This window comes from Mya arenaria, chromosome 2, assembly GCF_026914265.1.
Source record: "Mya arenaria isolate MELC-2E11 chromosome 2, ASM2691426v1".
Taxonomy (NCBI): Eukaryota; Metazoa; Mollusca; class Bivalvia; order Myida; family Myidae; genus Mya; species Mya arenaria.
In genome coordinates this window covers 21,597,700-21,617,667 of record NC_069123.1, presented here as the reverse complement: position 1 = coordinate 21,617,667, position 19,968 = coordinate 21,597,700, and the positions used below count along the sequence as shown (strand labels likewise).

At 32.8% G+C, this 19,968-nt stretch overlaps 1 long non-coding RNA gene across 1 annotated transcript; it reads right to left on the bottom strand.

Annotated features, from left to right (window-relative positions):
• Window positions 1-299: 299 nt before the first annotated feature.
• LOC128243964 (uncharacterized) lies at window positions 300-18,547 on the bottom strand. Its single transcript, XR_008262941.1, has 2 exons — window positions 18,392-18,547; window positions 300-2,387 (listed from the first exon to the last, which is right to left on the bottom strand). It is a non-coding gene; the product is annotated as an uncharacterized LOC128243964 (long non-coding RNA).
• Window positions 18,548-19,968: the final 1,421 nt, after the last annotated feature.

Sequence of the window (19,968 nt, the reverse complement as noted above, 5' to 3'; positions counted from 1 at the left end):
AAGACGAGTTTTGTAGACAATCAAAACGGAGGAAACTCAAATTGGCCGAGTTTGGTCGGTATTGGCCGAGTTTTGGCATATATTGTCGTCATTTGTCTGGTTTTGGTACCGCGATTGTCCCCGGACCGCGTCAAATACGTAAAAGTTTATTAATAATAAAGAAATATTACACACCACTAAGGATCATATGATTATAAGGACCGGCTGGTCAGCTTCCGAAAGTGTATATGGACCAAGGCGTAAGCCGAAGTGGTTTGTTATATTTCTTTTATTATATCAAACATTTATACAACTATTCATTTTTTAAAGCGTTTTTCATGTGTTTTATTGAACAAAGCAGACAATGTACAAACATCAACTTTTCGCCGTGGTGAAAATCGCAAAGCCGCAATCACCATTTTATGACAATAGCAGTCCATATCATATTTTTTGACAGGTCCGGACATAAAAAATATGTATATTATATAAAATATTGGCCCGCATACTATATTGACCGGCTAACGTCACATTTAATATATAAGTAAAATAAAATGAGGTATAATATATACAAAACAGTATCTAATACAGAACATTTGCAGAATTTTTTTTTTGTAGAAAACAACAAAAACAAGCAAACAACCAGAACATGAATTATGAAAAATAGCAAACGTTTAAATGTGTGTATACAAACAACTTTCATAATAAGTTTTTATCAATGATTATGGTATAAATAAGTCGAGCAGAGACGCGGCTTAAGATTTTGATGCCATAACAATGATATATCGATTCGGTGTTTTAGCTACAAAGCACAAAGGTAATAGAATGAGAAAAATACCTGCACACTTAATCAAAATAAGTAAACAACAATTTAAATTAGTATTCTTTCGACAAATTATAATCGATTTTTTTCCATATATTTGCGATGTTTATGTGATTAATTAAACAATAATCATTTATGTTTACTTAACAATTATCTTTTTTAACATATTGGTCGACCGAATGAATATTCATTGATACTATTTCTTTAATGCTGTTTTATCACGTTATGTATTGCGTCATGAAAACAAAAAAACACGCTTTTAAACCCTAAAACAACAGCTTCAAATTGGATTGAGTATGGAAGATGAATGGTAAATAGAAAAATATGTAAATAAAACTGTTGTTATTCATCAATGTTCAAAGCGAAAATATTAAGTAAATATGTTTCGCCTATTCTCATTGATGGACGATGATGATCTCAGTGAAATTAACAATTTGCGCGAAAAAGCCTCATTTAACATTAACCAAAAATAAATCATGTAATAAAAGATTGGTTTTGTGAAAGATAATTAAACTTTCTATTTACAAATACTAACCAACAACTAGTTTTTCCACTTGGTAACAAGACACGTTTGTTGACATATTATACGTTCATGTATGCTATCCAATGTATCTAGCGTATATACCTAAAATCACCATTACTTCATTCATTGTAAATGTTCTATATTTACTACATATATCTCATTTTCACCACACTCCTGTTCGTAGATAGGCTTTTGAAATACTGACCACACGGTTAAATATCATTCTTGTAGATCGGCAAAACACTACATGTATGTGTCCAAGCTAGAGCTTTGGCTCTATCTTTGAGAACAATTTGTTTTATACAGGTGTTTAAAATGTTTATCATGTGCGTAACTTTCTTTAAAATTGAAGTACAAACTATTGTTATTTACACACTGTAATTCAGATATTAGGCGTAGTGTTTAATCATCATGAAACATCTTGTCGTCTGTATACGAGAAGTCTGGGCCTCGATCAAACATAGTTGTGCCACAAAATAGTTTCGAGTTAAGGGACTGGTATTCCGCTATCAATCTAATTTTATCCAACTCGATTCCCCACTTATCTGTCTGCACACTTATTCCAATGAAGTATTCCCCTTTAGGTAGTTTCTTAGGCTCGCCGTTTCGTCCAGTGTTTCTGAAGATGTTCCATTCATGGCCATAACCCCATTTTTCGAATGTAGAATACACCGACCATGGTTCATTGTCGAAAGACACGAAAATAACGTCGTACGGTCCGTCATTGGCATATCTTATGTCATCAAGATGAATAGTAACAAAGTCCGATTCATTTACAGGCTCAATACAAATCTTAATAAGGACCAAATATCTTTGCCGTGAGTCGACCAAACGAAGAGTCTTTAAGCCTGAAGCTTCTGATCGCCAAACCCAGAAGTCCCGTTGAAAGCCATCAGGATCAAATAATGCCGTTTCCATCTCATGATGTCTTTGGATTTCCACGTATTCTGCAAAAACTGCACTGAGATCCAACAGCAGTAAAATTACCCACTTCAAATCCATGTCTCTTTAATCTCAAGTTATGATGATTGACGTCTGGTTTATATAAACCTCATCGATGTAAGGCTGAAATTAAAATAAGAAATCACATGACAAAATTGTCAGTTATACCAGAATTTGAAAGATTTATTAACATAAAAGTTTTAAATTTTGGTTATCACGTTGTATGCTTCAGCCTTACGTACATTTTAATGTAAAATGATTTTGCAAAAATATGATAAACGAGGAAAATGACGATAAGGAAAACTTCAAAAAGAAAGAAATAAGACATAAATCAACATTATGACACGAAGTATTCAACATGTAACGTAAGTGACAAATTGGTTAGTGAGCAATCGCCTGGTAAATAATACTATGAAGAGTTAATATATTGTATAATAAGTTGTAAGAACCTTTAAGGTTTATGGGATTACGACTATATGACTATTTCCTGCTTTAATCTACAGGGTTCTCATTTACGTATTAGACTACAATTAAAAAAGCTGTGAATTTTTGTGATCATATTTTGCACTTTTTTGCGATGTATTTGCTCGAATGAATAATTTCCAATTAATTAATCTTTATATTTAAAACACTATCGACACAAGAACTTTTCTGTTTAAGAATATTACAGACCTCTGATGGTTATACGGTATTTATGAAGACCGGCCATTCAGCTCCCAAAGGTGGATATTATTTCATATTGCCAGAAGTGGTATGTAATATTTCCAACATTATACTGTACATTGAGTGTTCTTAAATGTTCACTATATTAACGCTTAGAACTTACCTTTTGATTAATACATTATCTTTCATTACTACTTTTAACGCACACATTTTATAACTTATTTTAACTATATCAAAATGGAACTTTTTATCTTTATAATTATTAATACATCAAATTATATCAATAATTTAATATCTCTTTCACTGACATTAAATAGAAGTGACGCAATTCGCAGTCAAATCCAGACATTTGAAGACTTGAAGAAACAAAGTGAGATATAAGAGACCAGGGTGAGATACTGTAGCTCTTTGCGAAGAGACTTTCGGTTCTTTGTTGTGCTTGGTGTAAAGCACCGTTACACGAGCTACAACTTTCCCTTTAACCAGTACTGAGTATACGACTTTCCCTGGTTGAACCAGTACTGAGTATGGGACTTTCCCTGGTTGAACCAGTACTGAGTATGGGACTTTCCCTGGTTGAACCAGTACTGAGTATACGACTTTCCCTGGTTGAACCAGTACTGAGTATACGACTTTCCCTGGTTGAACCAGTACTGAGTATACGACTTTCCCTGGTTGAACCAGTACTGAGTATACGACTTTCCCTGGTTGAACCAGTACTGAGTATGGGACTTTCCCTGGTTGAACCAGTACTGAGTAAACAAGTTTCCCTGGTTGAAACAGTACTGTATACTCCTCCCCTGGTTGAAACAGTACTGAGTATACAAGTTTCCCTGGTTGAACCAGTACTGAGTATCCAAGTTTCCCTGGTTGAAACAGTACTGAGTAAACAAGTTTCCCTGGTTGAACCAGTACTGAGTATACAAGTTTCCCTGGTTGAACCAGTACTGAGTATACAAGTTTCCCTGGTTGAACAAGTACTGAGTATACAAGTTTCCCTGGTTGAACCAGCACTTACTGTACAAGTTTCCCTGGTTGAACCAGTACTGAGTATACAAGTTTCCCTGGTTGAACCAGTACTGAGTATACAAGTTTCCCTGGTTGAACCAGTACTGAGTATACGATTTTCCCTGGTTGAACCAGTACTGAGTATACGATTTTCCCTGGTTGAACCAGTACTGAGTATACGATTTCCCCAGTGCTACTGATACCATATTTGAACGTCTTTCTCTTTGACGCGGCGACAGCCAAAGCGAACGCTTTACCACTAAGTTATCGGGGCTGTCGTTTGTGTGGTCGTGGAGGTCGCAACGCAGCACTCAACAGTGTATATCAGCAGACTTTTTCAGTTTTGAAAAACAGGAAAAGGAAGACGAAAAGGGAGAGTCTATATTTAACTTGCACAACACAGTACATCGCCAATATACGTAACTGACATTATATAAATATATAACTATTCAATATACGTAGACATCAAATCATATCAATATATAAACATGCACGTGCCAGGTGATTTAACATGAAAAATAAAACGAAGACGTAAGACAGGTCGGGCCATCCGTTTAAATTAAAATCAATGCTAGTGTATATTTCGACAAAATAAAGTTATTTTATGACCACCTGACTTTATAGATACATTGGATGTTCATGTGTTTGTAACTGTAGATACAAAATCGTTTTAATATCATCTTTGATATAATTTTGGGAAACCCGTTAGTTATATACCATGCATTGCCACCTATGGGGCTTATCACAATGCACCAGAGAGCTTTATTAGCTGCGTTCAATACTGGAATATACTTTAAAAGTTTAAAAGTATTGTTTTGTTGTACGATTGGGTGCATCGATTAGGACAGATAAGAACAAAATTCATGAGGGTCATTTTTGTTATAAATTTCCAAGTCTTATGAGACAGATAAATTTGACATGTTGATTTTCAGACTGTTGTTGAAATGAAGTATTTTGGGTCCTCTGAAATATGTAATGATTTTACTGTTCCGTAGATCAACCCAAAGCGTGATTTGACGGTGTAAAGTCACTTTTTTTCAAATGAACTTGTGACATATTCCTGCGCTATTTTTACGATACACAATGCCTTGTTTATATATTATATTAATATATTAATGTCAGAGATGTTCTTAAATAAAAATGTTAACAACTAAACATAATCGGCAGGCTCAAATAGATATCAACAAAATCTTCGCTTTTCTGCACTAATTAATTTTCAAAAAGATTTATTTAAAATAAGTTTTAAATCTTAATTAGTTAAACATTTAACACTTTTAACTTGTACGTGTTAAGTATACTCATTCTGGATGCTTCTTATACAAATTCGCATAACGAATTGAGCAATGGCGTACCATATTTCTCTATTTACTTTGTTTTATAGTTTATTAAAGTATAAACAAGAAACATGCAACAAATTATTCCCTAAACTGGGGTTTATGTTTTAGTTTTAATTTGATAAATTTAGACTGTAATATTGAGATAAATAATTAGATAGTACTTATAATATTTATAATTCTATAAGGAATACTGAATATAAAGTAGTGGTTCATACCATTGCTACATATACAAAAACTATTTATGTAAATACTCTTCATTTTTGAGTACATGTGTTTGTTTCCTTGTTCTCTTTTATTTCTGTTCTGCTTTATTCCATTCTATATAGCCGTTCTCCACTGCATTACGTGGTATGAACATTATATGTGTAGTTATTTTCTCATTTTGTAAAGCGGGACTTATTAAAATGGTCGTCTTACAAAATAAAAGGGAATGCGTTTCACATTTCACTTGGCTACTATTCCAAAGTCTATTTTTCAGGGGGTTCTCCAACAATGCGACATAATTTGTTACGAATGGGTAAAACTCCAAAACAATTAACGTTTCTACTTTCTTTAAAAAAGAGACAAATATATATATTAATAAAAGTGGCCTTTTCACTTTTCTAACATCTTGCTTGTCACGTGACAGACGTTCATGATATGAGTCTCTTACCAGGTCACTCGCTCTTGACAAATCAAAACTAGATCTTGAATAGATTTGCTGCTCAAGATTAAGGTCATTCCATAGCGACTTTACATCACTAGTATAATTATTAGTACATCTTTTGTTACCATATATAAATAGTTTCGCTGTCCGTTGATAATAGGCTGTTTCTAAAACGTAGTATGGCCATTTTACGTTTAGGCACACTGGGAACCCAGCGATTTCCATAGTTAATGATTCCATAATCATATGGATTCATTTACAGCTTATCGTAAGCAGCATCGAACATATGACATCATATATATATAACATGCAAATACAAATTTGCTGCATCCCGGTCAAAAACGAGGCTAACAACAGGTTAAATCAAAGTCATTGCAAATGAAATCAAATATATTTAAAATAGGCGCATACTTATTCATAAGGTTTCTTTCACATGAAGTCTAATAATGTAGATTTAATGTTATTAATTACAGCCAATAGACTTTTTGTTTACAATCCCGATGTCAAAGTCAGAGTGTAAATGTCGTTCCGCACTAGTCAAAATTCACTTACTTTCACCTTCCTTTGCAATACATTGTCAATACATGTAACCCGGAGTTCACATAACTGGCTTTTTCCATGGCGGTACAAATCAAGCTATTAAATTTAATGTAGCGGATCAATGATTCTGTTGTTTACAAAGTAACCTGTGTGTATTAAAACCGTACAATTTTATTTTGTACCGGGTGATTAGCTTGGGGAAATCAGAATATTTATAATTCCGGGCTTCAACTATATATCACAAAATATCGCGCAGTCATTTTGGAATGCCAAAATTATCACCTTAATATTCGCCGTAAGCTTTGGCAATGTTTAAATGACGTTTCAAAATGTTCCAAACTTCAAACATATCTTTTGGACCTGCTGTAACGTGGGCGGTCCAAGATGCAACAGATCCATTCAGAGAAAAGCATTCTCAACCCTGATGGGGTCGACTGGTCTTATATACAGTATATTCTTCGTCCACACGGATAACTTGTTATGCCAATTTGCATATTACTTATTACATCAACGTTCCTACAGCGGAACTTTACAAAACTTTCCACTCCGAGAAGACTCGTCTTGGCCTAAGAAACTCGTGGGTAAGGCAACTCCGGTCCGGCAGTTGAGTTGTCTTCATCCCACCGCTGCCACCATTTGTAAAATGCGAGACCAACAAGGCCAACAGATCCCTTCAGAGAAAAACACGCTCAATACTAAAGGGGTCGACTGGTCGAATATACATAGGCCCTGAACCTCCAGATGGTGAACCGGTTATGCCAATTTGCATATTACTAAGTACATCAACGTACTATGAACGCCCTCCCGCCTATAGCGGAACGTTACATTACTTTACCCTCCGAGAAGACACGTCCCGAGTCTTGGCATGGGAAACTCGTGGGTAAGGCATCTCCGGTCCGTCAGTTGTCTTCATTCCAACGCTGCCACCATTTGTAACATGCGAGACCAAAGATGCAACAGATCTCTTCAGAGAAAACCATTGTCAACCCGGAGTCGACTTGTCTTATCACAATATATATATGGGACTCCACAAGACGAACTAGTAATGCCAATTTGTATATTACCAACCAAGTTCATCAACTTTTTAATACTATGAACGCACTTCCGTCTACAGCGGAACGTTATATTGCCAACAGAGAAAAGCATGCTCAACCCTGAAGGGATCGACTGGTCTTATATATATTGGCACTAAACCTCCACACGGAGAACTGGTTATGCCAATTTGCATATTACCAAGTACATCAACGTACTATGAACGTACTTTCGCCTACAGCGGAACGTTTCACTATGGACGCACTTCCGCCTACAGCGGAAAGTTACATTGCTATGTGATTTCTAAGAGGCCGGTACGCTAAGATAAATACACATTGCCAAAATATCAACCAATCACAATATTTATAACAAGTCAGCCAGGGACTGCCAAATCTGGCGATGTTTTACCGGACAACCTTTTGGTTTGTGTACTCAGATTGCGGTCACGGACTACTAAATAAATTCTGTATATATTCTGTAGGCAATTTATCAATTTGCAAGGGAAATAACAATAATTTATAGTGCTTCACGATCTATGCCTCCATTCCGATAGCGCTAAGCCCTCGCATACCTTGTCACGATCCCTTAGTAAGCGCAATCTGACAAACGCCCAGAAGAAGACGATAAGAATGTACAGAAGTTATACTTGACAATAAGATAAAAATATAATTAAAGGTTGTATCCTGTAACAATATAAGTAAGTATAACATTAAACTAGCTTATTGTTAATGTAATACCACATTCGATTAAGGTAGACATGATTTGATTTTTAAACGTTAACAAAAAATATTACTTTATACCATTGCAACTTTGTTACAAAAAATAAAGCCTCTATTTCAAAATTCAATGTTAGCTGGGAGAAGGATGTTATTAGTCCCTGTCCCAGTAGTTAGGCAAACAAGTGGGCATTAAATTTTCTTTCGAAACTAAAGTAAACAAGGACAACGTTTGCTTTAAATTAATGTGAAAGGTCAATGGATTAAGCTGTTTTTCATGTTTTTTCTTTTTAGTTAGTGGTAGGAGCGGTTTTTAGTTTGATTGACAGTTTGGTTTTATTGTTATTTTATTATGATTAAAAAATGCAAATGGGTGGCGATTGCATGGGTGTTAAAAATGTTATTTATGGTTGAATAGATTGTCTTCAATTTATCTTCAAAACATTATTTCGGAAGAACGACAAATAAGTTTAATAACTGTTCCCGATTCGTTTACGTTTTCCGATTGGTTACCTGTAATCATGTGCCGGAAATGTAAAATGTGTCGACCGGTAATTATGTGAATGGGAATAATTATGTTTTATTTTGTTTTGTTATGTTTAGTGCATTGATAAACCATGAGGTAAGCTGTTTTCTTTGATTTAATCGATATCGGAATTAAATGTTCACCCAACTTTATTTGTTAATGTGTTGAAGGTGACATTTAATAGTAAAATTTCATTACGATTGCCCCCGAGTTGTTTTATTTTTAGAACAGTACACAGTGCGCACAAAATGATTGGTCGAGTATGCCATGTGATAAGATGTTTTCGCGGGAATTTCATAAATCTTACACTTTCATTATGGTATTAGCAATGTAATAAAACTCGGGAAACATCGGGTAACATCGACATATATCGCCATTCACCGTAACAGATCGTGACGAACATTGGGCGTATTCGGCCTGTACCGGATGTTGCTATTTTAAAAACCAGAAGGTATTTCCCCGCTATTCATAGGTCAATAATGGAATTTCTACATCGTAGTATTTGGAAACTCGGTGATGTTTTTCTCATGAATATACGTTTAAAATAAGTAAATACTAAAAGTGCACACTGAAAGTTGATTACGATACATCTAATAATTTGAGTCATTACAGTAAAACATGGATTATAAGTGAATTGTACGCGTAAGAGAAGATTTTCTGTCGAAAAAAACGAATGTCAACAATTGGCATGGAACTGGGGTATTCGTATCAAAGGGCTATGATCGAAGTATCCTTGAGTAGTTTCATACGTTGATGTGTTCAAATTTTTTTTTTTTTTTAATTTATCTTTGGAATTCCTGAATAATTTTTATTTGCTAAATGTTAAGACAGCGTGTTAATATTTTTACATGTACTATAAATATACATGTTACATACTTTATATCTACTTATGTACATGTTACATATTTTTAATTGTACTTATGAATATTATTTATATATATGATATGAGTATGTAATCTTTAATTTGATTGTTTTATCTTAGAAAAATATTAGACTTAAAATTTTGTTTAAAAATGATGTGTTTTGGTATGTGACCTATTTCTAACATACCATAATACATGAACATACCCATTATTTGTTTACAAACTGCATATTTTCAAAATAAACCTGTGAGAAAAAGATGTACATGGTTTCGGGCTGGAAGTCACGACAGCTTGGACACTAGCGACATTCATTTGCTTGGTGTAGGTCTCGTTAAAACCCCATACTGTTGTGAATCATTATCAACCATATGCACAACACCTACACATTTGTGCCTACCAACCCTTACTCTTGGCTTAAACGGATATTAGTGCAGAATGTATAATACTTGCATGTGCATTTGTATTTTACGGTGGTAGTTTCTGCTGGTTGATAATCAGAAGTCTAATTTCTTTCAGGCAGGAAAATGACTGAATATTACTAAATTAAGTCAACAAGTCGGGGTTATGAAGAATTCCAGCCTGCATTAAATACTATGTTGAATCATTGAGACAGATTTGACATCCATGTCTATCCACAAGGCAGTCACATTTAATAAAGATGATGTGAGTATTTCATATAAACCATATTTGAGTTGGTTTTTGTTGTTTTATAAACTCACTGTATTCAATAATCAAGTGGTGGTGATGATGATGATGATGATGATGATGATGATGAATTTTATTGATAAATTTAGTAATTTTCTTTATATTATATACATGTATGTATCAGCTTGTTGTTTTTTTTTAAAATAATGTCGAGAAATATTAAACTGTTTATATTTTATTTTGTATATGAATGGCAGTATTATTATCTATACTAATTAGTTAGAAAGGCTTTAAAGTACAACTTATTTTCCTTTACAGCACTAAACATTCAAGATGGGTAAAGAACCTGAAGGGGTATGAAAACCAAATCAGCATTGACTAATTATCATCTGTGCACACACTACAAGTACAAACGCATGGAAACAGACCAAACTTCAAATGTTGAAGAATGAAGGATTAAACAAAATAAGACAGATAGACATCGATTACCCACAGAGACTGTTTACATGTTATAATATTAAAAAGACATTAGTTGAGAACTTTCACTCTGGCATTTTTGGAGAGGCATTACCGCCTACTTAGTGTTCTTGTTTCTTTACATATTTTAATTCAAAAGTACATTCATTGATTTTAAATCTGAATTCTCAGTTAGTATCATAAGTAAAATTCATTTATATGAATGATTACATTTTATGAATAAGTCCAATAAAGCTAATTATATTTTTTTACAAGAAAAAGGTTGATTTTTAAGCATTTTATTAGCTATAAAAATGTATGGTTACATGGCATTATGTATATTTTCTTCAAAAATGAACGGTAAACTTTCATAAATTGTCTTTTAAATTGTTCAATAGACATCATAGAAAATATTTAAAATGATTTCAGCAGCTTGCCTTATTATTAACTATTTTTTTATGAATTTATAAAACTGATATATATTTTCAAACATCGAAATACTGCTCTGTTCCGAAGACTCACAAGATCAATCAAAATGATTTTTCTTCATGTGTATCAATAATATGTTCGATTGAACTTAAATTTTCTGTTAACTGAAGTTTATTTTACCAGAAGCTGTTGTGTTTATTTCATAATCTCTGATAATGTGAAAAAATATCAAATATAGACAAAATATTTACTTGTCGCTCTTTGTAGCCCTGGGAGTTTGGGGGTGGGTGTAATGAAACTTAAATAACTTTTTTAATTCTTTAAAATCTTCATAATTTGGATAAAAGTCCCATAGTGTACCATGATAATAACTATGTTGTCGGTTAAAGCTTTTATAAAAGTGTGTATTACTCATTCCTTAAATCAGTTTAAATAATTATGGCCTTTAAGGATTTTTGTTTTCATATAGATTTCCTGTTAATATATTGAATTTTGTCAATTTTGTTGTTGTTTTGTATTATGTGCAATTACTACTTCTATTTCCTAACTTAAACAATTCATCTCATTTGTCAAATTGAATTGTAACAAATTTCATATAAGTGAAAAAAACACACACTATTTTTAAAGATGCACTCTTACTTCCAAACTAGACTTATCACAATTAATATTATTGTTTTGATTTTTCAAAATTGGTTGAGAGATGTCAACAACAATGTTTCTAAAGAAGGATCTTAAGTTCAATTTGCGAATAAGAATGAACATAAAACATGGTATTTCTGCATTGTGATACTATAGTAGACCACAGTAAATATTTTAGCAATCACCAATCATTTAATATTTGTCATGCTTTCTGCTATTATAAACAGGGTCACAAGTTTGTTATCAGTAAACAATATTTTCAGTAAATGCATTATTTAGTAAGTAGTTATTGGTTTATCAGTCAATTTGATGTGTGTTATAAATACAAGTATATGTATTGATTTTAAATAAGAGTTTCACTTTAAAGATGCCCATTTAAAGATAATGAACAGACACACAAAAACTAGACACATTTGATACTAATTATATGAATGATTATTGTTTAGGTGACCTCTGATTTGTTTTGGAGATATTCATAAATGGGTGTTATTCTTTGTTGTTTTCAGTTTCTTATACATTTAAGGATTTTTATAATTGCTTTTCTGGTATATATTAATTTAATGCAAATAAAAACACACTTTAAACGAGACACATTTGATACTTATTATATAAATGATTATTGTTTACATGTACTCCGATTTGTTATGAAGATATTCATAAAGGGGTGTTATTCATGTTATTATTCATTTTGGACTTGATTTAGTATTGCTTTTCTGGTATATATTCATTTAATGCACAAAGAAATTATTATAAGTGTTCAGTATCACACATTGTTTACTATTTTTTTTTTGCATATTTGGCCTATTTATGCTTATATGTGCATTGTTGTATTTCAAAACCTTTGAGAAAAGTAGAAAAAGTATTATTTCTTTCATACATAGTCTGATACATATTCAGTTTGTATGCATTATTTTTATCATATTTGAAAAATATTGCCCTTGTCCAATAAGACACATGCTATTTTTGTGTTAATATCATTATGAACTAAAAACATCCATTTTCAACTCTTCTTTATCTTGTAAATGAAGAAGTTAACATTATAATTCCATTGACCAGATTTTAATGCAATTTGTCCAATTTCATACATTTTAGTATTATTAAACAGCTAAAAACAAGGCATGTTATGTTATAAATGCATTTCATCTAGTAAACAATGTTCACTTTTTATATAACAGTTCAATTATTATGTTCTATTTATGTTTTCAACTTTCAGACGAAATGATAATGTTTATTAAAGTACTACAAAAATTGTTAAATTGTTATTTCATATCACTTCTTCATGATGAATCCCCCATATAATGAGGAAACTTACTCTTCCCTTCAAGTTGTCATTCCAGCATGGTGACGTTGCCCACTCCCCCCTAAATGATTAGAACTGCAGTGTACAAGAACAATAACTCTATTTCATCGAATTGCAAGAGTTATTCCCTTTGTACCTTTTCCTGTCCGGGGCATAACTAGGAAACTACTGTTTGGAATTTCATTAAACATCATTCAATGGTAAAGCACAACGAGAGGAAGTGCAGTGCATAATAACTATAGTTGTATTTCAGCTAATAAAAAAAATATTGGCCTTTGCCGCCTTTTCTTGACCAGAGCATTACTTTAAAACTACTTATGGTATTGAAATAAAACTTGGTATATGGATAGGTGGCAATGACAAAGAGTACAGTGCACAAGCACCCTAATTCTGTCGTGTTCATTAATGTACCACACCCCTAATGAAATCTTCAACTTGAAACTCTTCAATTTCAATGCTTTAGCCTATGTTGTTAAGCAGAATACTACAAATATTTTGAGAATTTCATGGATGCGGTTCGATGCACCATAATATGCTTTTTGGCCTTGACTATTCCTTGTTTTTCAACATATAACAAATGCATAAACTATTAAACGGCGCCCTTTGATGCTTTGCATCAATTGTCTTTCTTGTTTTCAAATTAAATGAAATGCAGAACTATTATCACTAGCAACATGTAGGTTACAAATTTTAATGATCATAGTCATAACCAATATACGTTTTATAGTTTGATTTAAATCATTTCCGTATATGAAAACAATCTGATTTTAAATCTACACATATACACTTTTTATGACCTTAAATCATAAGATATTAGATCATTTATTTAAATGTCAAACATTTGTGATTCAATTAAATGTAAACTGAGTTGTCTTTTCCCCTAAGAGTATTTGAATAAGTATATGCTTCCATTTCCCTGTGATATTTCCTTTTTTAAGTCCATAGTTATACAATGTATGGTTACATGAAACGATAAATACGTCTGGAGGGTTAAAGGGTTAAACTATTCTACTATAAATAAATAAATAAATAAATAAATAAATAAACAAATAAATAAATAAATAAATAAATAAATAAATAAATAAATAAATAAATAAATAAATAAATAAATAAATAAATAAATAAATAAATAAATAAATAAATAAATAAATAAATAAATAAACAAATAAATAGATAGAGGATATTTGTTTATTTCAGTGTAAGGTCTTATTTTATTTCACGAGTGTCATAGATAAACACAAAATAAAGTTTTTCTATTATCTCGAGTTTCTTTTAGGCTTATTTTCGGAGTTTTATTGGTATTTTAATTTATTTTCTTAATTACCCCCTTTTTGAAAAGGTTGTAATTTACGCCGCTATAAATTATAGCTGAGAAGTAGCTATCATTTTTCTGAATATATAATAATTGTTTGTTTCAGTGTAAAATCCTAATATATTGTAGCGAGTGAGCGCTAAAGCTGTATACATATTTACATAATGTGTTCTAAAGGTGAAATATATTGCAATCTTACATTTAAACATTTTTTTAATTGTATGCGTAAAAGTATTTAAATGACAGTGTATTGTATTTATCAGAAAAACGAGCAAAATTGTATACAAATGTAATTTCGGAAATGACGTCGTTAAATTTGTGTCCCAGCCTTATGCGCGTTGACGTTGGATTTGAAATTAAGAGCGGGCTAAAATTTTAAAACAGTGAACTATTCAAAATGTTATTTCACTGTTTGAAACAGTAAAATATTATTTTTATTCACTGATAAATCTCTATAAACCAACGGAACGCATATAATAAAGATTTGTTGAACCATAATTTTCACACATATGTCAATTAACAATAATAATAAATAGGTACAACTTTATGGTCATTTTTTAAAGCGAATTCTGCGAGTATGTATTAAACACAATATAATAATATATAAATTGTAAAATCTAGCTAGATCATCGTAGTTAAATGGCTTTCAACGAACACTGATGCCAATTTATTTATTTGTTTATTTTTTTGCAATTTTTATGATTACAAACGCAATTTTGCCACGTGGGTATATTTGGGTAACTCTCCTTATTTAGCGACATTTTTTTCGCAAGTAAACATTATTAGATTTGTTCAATAAAACACATCAAAGGCGCTTTAAAATCATTGAATGGTAAAAAAGTCTTCGGTATGATATAAGAAATATAACACACCACTTCGGGCCATATGGCAGTATAAGGACCGGCCAGTCAGCCCTCGAAAGTGAATGGACCTTGGCTAACGCCTCGGCTAGCGCCTTGGTTCATATACACCTTCGGGGCTGACTGACCGGTCCTTATAATGTCATATGACCCTCAGTGGTGTGTAATATTTCTTAAATACCACATGCTACTTGGACAGAAATTAGTGGTAATACATTTTTAAATGTTATGTATTTAAAATAATATTGACAACTATTGTATATGTATTTCACGGGATGCATTGCGTGATTGATTTCACAAGCTTTGACAAGCCCACTTGCGTTCATATCCCATGAGCTCATATGAGGGCTATATCGGATAATTGGCAAAAACTGTTTTTTTGGAATGTGTGACGTATGTTTGACGTATTCCTATGAACAATTTTTTGATATTTTTAATTTTTGGACATGTGACGTATTCGTTTGTGCGTAGGTTTTTCTTTTTTTTTTTTTTTTTTTTTGGGGGGGGGGGGTTGGGGGTAGGAAGAGGTACACAACTGAATTTTCACAAAAGTGTGACACATATATGTGCCTTCCTGAAACTTAAACATTGAGTTCTGCCTGAAATAATTATTTATTGTATTGCAAGTTACTCTCCTTTCGCTGTATCTTACTAGATGTACATAATACTCCTCGCCAACCATATGAATGTATTAACCATTGTATTTGTATACTCATGGGCTAATGCCTACTGTATATGTTTTTCCACAATAAACAATAATATCTTTCGTATGTGTGAAAATTACGGTTCAACAAAGCTTTCTTCGCAATCGTTGTAAAATAAAAAAAAGTTTATACTGCACAATAAACACCCAGTCATCTCGAGTGTCACGGCGTTAATTCATATTCATACTTGTTTGAAATATTGTATTTATTTAACAGTTTCAGTTCTACATCCCTTGACTACGCTGGAATGTTTGCACCACTGACACTTTTTAGTGAAGTTCAAATACATTATCAGCTCAGGTTTTGAGTTCTTTCTTTAATTCGACAGCAATAATCAAGGTTGGCATTTGTTTGAAGTATTTTTACATTTATATTTTCAATGTCTCAATTTTGAAAAGTTGTTCCATATAACTACGCCGTTTATTAGGCGAGGGATTGTTTTGACAATAAACAATGCTTTTGAATACAACCTCATTTACAGCCAATGAAATTGCAGATAGGCAAAAATAAGTACTAAGCTAAATCGTTAAAGCTGCACTCTCACAGATTGAACTGTTGTATTTTTTTGTTTTGGAAAGAGCCATTTTTTTGCGAAAATCCATGGAAACCAGATGTATAAGACTGCTGACAAAAAATAGATCGAAGATTTTTATATTTAAGTTCAAAAATTGATGTTTTATGCATTTTTTTTAAACCGTTAGTAAAAAAAAAGCCATAAAACATTAATTTTCGAACGGAAATATGAAAATCTACGATCTGTTTTTTTGTCAGCAATCATATATCATTGGTTTGCAGATATTTACGCAAAAATATGCTCTTTCCTAGACAAAAACAGTAAAAAGTTGTAAAAATGGTATATCTGTGAGAGTGCAGCTTTAAGAATTTCAAATTGCGCGGGTGTTTAAAAAGTCCGCGCATTGCAACTTATCCGATACACAATCGCTGCATCAGATCTTGCGCTGACACTGTATTGTGTATAAGCCAATAAGGTTGTATTCTAAGTTAGTTAGATGACCTGACTTAAAATTTTAATGGTTAGGAAGGGCTTGTTAGCTACTCCACCCACTCTTAATCATTAAGATTTTATTCACGTCATCTAATTATTACTAAGAGAACTGGACAATGCAACTAATAGATGAAGAAATTTAAGTACATATTTGGATGAAACCATGGAACAACTTTTTATAGTGATGGTATTTCAATCGATTAAAAATATATACATCTGACAAAACTTTAAAGTGTGACAAGTTTAATTTTGAAATATTTTAGGAACCTCACGTTAACGTGAAGTGAACGTTTTGCAATGAAATTTCCAGGCGAGGTACATTAAAGAAGTACACGTATATTTGATCTAAGTTTACTGCACAGCATTTCTTTTGTGGAACAAAATATAAAAAAAAATGAAAATTAGTAAAATAAGTAAAAACTCAACATATTATATAGCATAAATAAATTTGTGGGTTTTAGTTTTTGAACTTATAATGCATGATTCAATCCTTCCCGTGGCCCGGTACTTGTTCATAAGCTAAGCAAATATGTTTCTATGAACATCCATTCTTTTCGTGACCTGAAATCATGAATGCGACAAATACGACCTAATATCGACTATTCAACGTGTACTTGTTAAATAGGACTAATTTTGCATTGCGAGCATTAGCGCTTTTAACGAAATTTGTACAAACTTGAAAATGCTATTTAAATTGTTTCATATAAGTAGTTTAAAATATTGTCGAAATAGTTTAAACCCCGCTATGCAGCCTCTGTGAAGTATAAAGCACATTGGAATAGGTAAATCTTATGTTAACAATACTAAAGTGGTATATTATGCATACAAACAATGCTAGGTTGTAAGCCAGTCAATTTAACGCAAGTGTTTAATATTGATTTAACTGTTTCAAAGCAAATCATTTACTTGTAAATGTAAACAATATAAGCATACCTCCCAAGAGGAGGCACCCAGCAAAATAATTCCAAGTGCTACCCCTCTTTCTTGCAGCGATATCCGCGCTATTTTGTGTTTTTCATACGGGCTTATAACCCATAAGCCCGTATGAAAAACACAAAATAGCGCGGATATACTGTATAGAGAAATTTCCTCATGTTTTGAAAACGTTTGGCTATTTAACGCACTGATCCCATTATTTGTCGAAACAATTGAATAATAAATAGCGTTTTATATTGGTATCGATATAATTATGCTGTGTTCCAAATTTGATGGAATAAAATAAAGAAGTAAATAAATAATGAAAATTTAGTAGTATCACACTTATAAGTTTCGTCGAGTGTACGTTTATTTGAAATCTCTATGAAACATAGTGTTTCTTGAAAAGTTGTAATCAAACGCTCATTCTGTCATTTCTTATAATATTGTACTCGTAAATTTTAAACCTGCAAATAATTGCTTCAACACCATAAAAAACACACACATTCATTTATTTATAAAAGTCCTACCGTTTAAAAATCCGTTATCTATTAATGACGAAACATTCCTTTTGTTCCTATTGAAATAATGAGCCCCTGAACTCAATGCTTACACAGTTGCTTTATCTTCTTATTACATTTATTGAAACATGATTGATGAGACCTTCCATACAGTTTTTGTTCATACACCACTTCAAAGGTTTCAAAGTCGTTTGCCAGGTAAAAGAATAAGTTAATTACATTTTATAGCCCTCGATGAATTATTATACCGATCGGTCAGTTAATAATTGAAGCAAATAAAATGTGCATTTAGTGTAATTTTAGGTTCATTCCAATGTACAGCAGAGACAATTAAGTTATCGTATTAATACAGATGATGATTTATTGAAACTAATTTCCTCGTATGTTTGTTGGCGATAAAATGTAAACATAGTTTCGTTCCTAGCCTTATAACTATACATCTTACTGGCGAAGTATACAAACGCGAGAACTAGAAGAACTGATGTGGGATAATTGGTCAAACATTTAGTTAATTGGTTGCAATGTTTAACTCTGACTACAGTTTGCTCATACTCGACTCATAAATCCCTTTCAAATGATACCACAAAATATGGTGATTCGATGTGGTTAGATATCGAACATGTAAGGACAACAGGAACGGTCAGTAAGAAGGTGCGAGTGATGCGATGTGGTTAGATATCAAACATGTGAGGACAGCAGGTACGATCAGTAAAAAGGTGCGAGTGATGCGATGTGGTTAGATATCAAACATGTGAGGACAACAGGTACGGTCAGTAAGAAGGTGCGAGTGATGCGATGTGGTTAGATATCAAACAGGTATGGACAACAGGTACGGTCAGTAAGAAGGTGCGAGTGATGCGATGTGGTTAGATATAGAACATGTGAGGACAACAGGTACGGTCAGTAAAAAGGTGCGAGTGATGCGATGTGGTTAGATATCGAACATGTGAGGACAACAGGTACGGTCAGTAAGAAGGTGCGAGTGATGCGATGTTGTTAGATATCAAACATGTGAGGACAGCAGGTACGGTCAGTAAAAAGGTGCGAGTGATGCGATGTGGTTAGATATCAAACATGTGAGGACAACAGGTACGATCAGTAAAAAGGTGCGAGTGATGCGATGTGGTTAGATATCAAACATGTGAGGACAACAGGTACGATCAGTAAGAAGGTGCAAATGATGCGATGTGGTTAGATATCAAACATGTAAGGACAACAGGTACGATCAGTAAGAAGGTGCGAGTGATGCGATGTTGTTAGATATCAAACATGTAAGGACAACAGGTACGGTCAGTAAGAAGGTGCAAGTGATGCAATGTGGTTAGATATCAAACATGTGAGGACAACAGGTACGATCAGTAAGAAGGTGCGAGTGATGCGATGTGGTTAGATATCAAACATGTAAGGACAACAGGTACGGTCAGTAAGAAGGTGCGAGTGATGCGCTGCTCGGCAGCTTCGATCAAGTGTCGCCCAAGGTCTTCTAGTTCATACGGAGTGACTTCGTCCCTGATAGTGTCAGCATATACCAGAATAGCCATGACAAATGTTTCGATATAATTTACAATAACTTTAAATAATTGAGA